The sequence below is a fragment of the Schistocerca cancellata genome, unplaced genomic scaffold (genome assembly GCF_023864275.1).
Source record: "Schistocerca cancellata isolate TAMUIC-IGC-003103 unplaced genomic scaffold, iqSchCanc2.1 HiC_scaffold_400, whole genome shotgun sequence".
Lineage (NCBI taxonomy): Eukaryota > Metazoa > Arthropoda > Insecta > Orthoptera > Acrididae > Schistocerca > Schistocerca cancellata.
Window position 1 is genome coordinate 37,501 of NW_026046417.1, and position 5,000 is coordinate 42,500.

The 5,000-nt window shown below is 54.2% G+C and overlaps 1 non-coding gene across 1 annotated transcript in view; it reads right to left on the reverse strand.

Moving 5' to 3' along the window:
* Positions 1–1,222, reverse strand: part of LOC126119617 (small subunit ribosomal RNA) — a 1,912-nt gene extending 690 nt beyond the window's left edge. The window contains exon 1 of the ribosomal RNA XR_007525918.1: positions 1–1,222. This exon is cut by the window's left edge and continues 690 nt beyond it. This is a non-coding gene — a ribosomal RNA (small subunit ribosomal RNA).
* Positions 1,223–5,000: the final 3,778 nt, after the last annotated feature.

A 5,000-nucleotide genomic window follows, 5' to 3' on the forward strand; every position in this document is an offset into this window, starting at 1 on the left:
TGCAACCATACTTCCCCCGGAACCCAAAAGCTTTGGTTTCCCGGAGGCTGCCCGCCGAGTCATCGGAGGAACTGCGGCGGATCGCTGGCTGGCATCGTTTATGGTTAGAACTAGGGCGGTATCTGATCGCCTTCGAACCTCTAACTTTCGTTCTTGATTAATGAAAACATACTTGGCAAATGCTTTCGCTTCTGTTCGTCTTGCGACGATCCAAGAATTTCACCTCTAACGTCGCAATACGAATGCCCCCGCCTGTCCCTATTAATCATTACCTCGGGTTCCGAAAACCAACAAAATAGAACCGAGGTCCTATTCCATTATTCCATGCACACAGTATTCAGGCGGGCTTGCCTGCTTTAAGCACTCTAATTTGTTCAAAGTAAACGTGCCGGCCCACCCAGACACTCAATAAAGAGCACCTTGGTAGGATTTCAACGGGGTCCGCCTCGGGACGCACGAACACGCACGAGGCGGTCGCACGCCTTCGGCTCGCCCCACCGGCAGGACGTCCCACGATACATGCCAGTTAAACACCGACGGGCGGTGAACCAACAGCGTGGGACACAAATCCAACTACGAGCTTTTTAACCGCAACAACTTTAATATACGCTATTGGAGCTGGAATTACCGCGGCTGCTGGCACCAGACTTGCCCTCCAATAGATACTCGTTAAAGGATTTAAAGTGTACTCATTCCGATTACGGGGCCTCGGATGAGTCCCGTATCGTTATTTTTCGTCACTACCTCCCCGTGCCGGGAGTGGGTAATTTGCGCGCCTGCTGCCTTCCTTGGATGTGGTAGCCGTTTCTCAGGCTCCCTCTCCGGAATCGAACCCTGATTCCCCGTTACCCGTTACAACCATGGTAGGCGCAGAACCTACCATCGACAGTTGATAAGGCAGACATTTGAAAGATGCGTCGCCGGTACGAGGACCGTGCGATCAGCCCAAAGTTATTCAGAGTCACCAAGGCAAACGGACCGGACGAGCCGACCGATTGGTTTTGATCTAATAAAAGCGTCCCTTCCATCTCTGGTCGGGACTCTGTTTGCATGTATTAGCTCTAGAATTACCACAGTTATCCAAGTAACGTGGGTACGATCTAAGGAACCATAACTGATTTAATGAGCCATTCGCGGTTTCACCTTAATGCGGCTTGTACTGAGACATGCATGGCTTAATCTTTGAGACAAGCATATGACTACTGGCAGGATCAACCAGGGAGCTGCGTCAACTAGAGCTGAGCAGCCGGCCGCCCGGGAGTGTGTCCCAGGGGCCCGCGCGAACACGCAAGCGTCCGCTCAATTATTCTGCAAACAGGAGGAGGCTGAGCTCCCCTGCACAATACACCTCGAAACCCTCTCAGGTCCCGGCGGCGCGCAGCGCCGTCCTAAGTACTTGGTCGGGTTCGAGAGAGGCGCAATCGCCCGGAGTTAGGCGAGTAGACGCTTTAGGTGCGACCACCCGTGCTCCCAACTGAGCTTGCCGCTGCCGACAGAGGCCCGGGAGCGTGCTGTCGTGGCATTGCCGGCGGGAGACAACACGCGCCACCTACGGTGACCGGCAGCTCCAACGCCAGCGCCACAGAAGGGCAAAGGCCCCACGTGGGTGCCGAAGCGAACTCTCCCAGCACAGCGCACGTGCCAACACGTCTGCACAACTGCGATACAAACCACCAGCGAGAACCGCTGGGGCGACCGAGCAGCAGACGGCGTCGCGGCGCCGAGTGCCGGGCGGCGGCGCATCCTCAACGCACACAGTCCTCAGTCGGACCAGCACACTGCAGATGTCCACCGCGCTTCGCACCGGGCCCGCGAGGACCCACTTTGGCCGCCCGGCGCCGCGCGCAGGGTGCCCCGGCGCGCAGCTGCGCCGCCTGCCGCGTCCGTCGGCCGGCGCGCCTGCCACTGGGCGCCCCCACCAGCCGGCTGTAGCGCGTGCGCCCACGCACCGCGCGGCCAGCACGCCGGGCGGCCCCCCCTCACCGGCCGGGGACGGTCCCACCCAGCCACCGCCGCGTATCGCTTCACACACAGATTTGCCCTTACTGATTTACCTCCAGCAACAACAACCGCACCACAATGGGTTTACCAGTTGTTCATTTGCGTTGCGTCACGTCACCAGCAAACGTAGACGTCCATCCCAGTTTGCAAATGCAACGATTATTGCATACCTGTCTGTTAGGTGTCACGACACACTACGTCTGCCCACATACACGCAACAAAATGTGCACGACTAGAGAACACGTGGGAGGTGGCCCCCTACGTATGCGATGTCCATTACGAGACCGACTGTCAACCAGCATCTGTACCATGTCGCAGATGTGGAACGCGGTGCACCATGCTATCACACTGTGTGAGAAGAGACGACTACGTTTGAATACACGCGCCACTACATCAACAGACGGCTCATGCTGATCGCCATCCAGGGCGTCCGTTACTCCCACACGTCTCTATGGCGTACCACACTGCAATGTAGCTGTTATGGGGAGACGGCACGTGGCTGAGTGCACAACATTTGGACCGTATGGTTCGCTGTTGTTGGGTGCAGTCGTACGGTCACACATGTGCCACAGCGTATCATTCAGTACATACGGACCTATGTGCAGTACAATGTGAGGATTAAGCTTACGATATCAGCGGACAGTGGACACAGGCCGTACCACGACGTAGACTGAGCGCTTCGACATGCGAATGCCAGTGAACAGCTGCGAAGGGCATTGAACACGCAAGCACCTGAACGACCAGCGTGCGAAGGCAGGGTGGAGGGGGGGGGGCGATGTACATCCTGCAGTTGTCCACATTACAGTGTACAGCGGGAGCATGTAAAAAGTAAGCAACACTTGCGAAGTGTTCAACATGAAACGACACACAAGAGGGTGGGCGGTGCGAGTAGCGAACTATATTCAGAGGGTTGTGGTTAGACAACACTAGATTAATGTAACGTGTCATATGCCAATTACAGAGCAGGTTAAGGCACAACGTGGGTTAGGTTAAGGCACAACGTGGGTTAGGTTAAGGCACAACGTGGGTTAGGTTAAGGCACAACGTGGGTTAGGTTAAGGCACAACGTGGGTTAGGTTAAGGCACAACGTGGGTTAGGTTAAGGCACAACGTGGGTTAGGTTAAGGCACAACGTGGGTTAGGTTAAGGCACAACGTGGGTTAGGTTAAGGCACAACGTGGGTTAGGTTAAGGCACAACGTGGGTTAGGTTAAGGCACAACGTGGGTTAGGTTAAGGCACAACGTGGGTTAGGTTAAGGCACAACGTGGGTTACGTTAAGGCACAACGTGGGTTACGTTAAGGCACAACGTGGGTTACGTTAAGGCACAACGTGGGTTACGTTAAGGCACAACGTGGGTTACGTTAAGGCACAACGTGGGTTACGTTAAGGCACAACGTGGGTTACGTTAAGGCACAACGTGGGTTACGTTAAGGCACAACGTGGGTTACGTTAAGGCACAACGTGGGTTAGGTTAAGGCACAACGTGGGTTAGGTTAAGGCACAACGTGGGTTAGGTTAAGGCACAACGTGGGTTAGGTTAAGGCACAACGTGGGTTACGTTAAGGCACAACGTGGGTTACGTTAAGGCACAACGTGGGTTACGTTAAGGCACAACGTGGGTTACGTTAAGGCACAACGTGGGTTACGTTAAGGCACAACGTGGGTTACGTTAAGGCACAACGTGGGTTACGTTAAGGCACAACGTGTGTTAGGTTAAGGCACAACGTGGGTTAGGTTAAGGCACAACGTGGGTTAGGTTAAGGCACAACGTGGGTTACGTTAAGGCACAACGTGGGTTACGTTAAGGCACAACGTGGGTTACGTTAAGGCACAACGTGGGTTACGTTAAGGCACAACGTGGGTTACGTTAAGGCACAACGTGGGTTACGTTAAGGCACAACGTGGGTTACGTTAAGGCACAACGTGGGTTACGTTAAGGCACAACGTGTGTTAGGTTAAGGCACAACGTGGGTTAGGTTAAGGCACAACGTGGGTTAGGTTAAGACACAAATTGCGTTACAAATTGCGTTACATTGCGGTACAAATTGCGTTACATTGCGGTACAAATTGCGTTACATTGCGGTACAAATTGCGTTACAAATTTGGTTAGGTTAAGGTGCAAAATGGGTTGGATTACAGTACACAACATGGTAAGAGATAGTGTGTTTGGGGGGGGGGGGGGGGGGGCAGGTTCGTTGGTAGTGATCATTGTAAGTGAATGTCTGAGGCAGCGTCAGTATGTCACAGCAGTTCTGTCTCGTCAGGATGCGCTTTTCGCTCGTGACTGGAGGCGCGCCGCGTCTGTGGTTGCGGCAAGGGAGTGGCAGACCTGTGTGATTCATTCCTGCCATTGTTTCTGTGCCGTAACAGGAGGCAGTGTGGTGGTGTTGGGTGCACCCCTGTGTAGGACATGTGTGGGTGTTGGTGGCTTATCTGAGCAATTGTGGATGTTGGACGGGTGGGATATTCTATTTTATAATTGGACCCCCTGGTGTGGTTATCATAGTGTGGATGGTGTACTGTGGCGGAGAGGATGCACCGGACGTTGGTCCATGCTGGTGCTTACATATCGTATCTGTGTCTGTTACAGGCAGAGAGTAATGTGTGATGGAGTGTCTCGCTGAGGTGTGGTTCATATTGTGTGCACAGACTTACAGCATGTATAGGGACAGCGGGAATTTGGCATATTGGATATAACTCGTCATGAAACGCAAGATATAGGGGTGGATTGCAACGTACGAGTGCGGGAAGAGTCCGCCGTTCATCCGCTTGGGTTGCGATTTGGGCGGTTGGGGTGGGGCACGTGCGGGTGCGGGTGGAGTGATTGTCGGTTGACTACTTCGTGCGACGCAGGCACTGGCGTTCGGGTTCCTGTGGTGGACAGATGATGCAGGCTTTGTGGGTGGCGTCGAAAAATGGGTACTGTGGGACCTAGCGATGTCGTAGTCGGGGTGGCGTCTCATAGATGGCGGTATCGTCGGTGCAGCAGGTCATGTT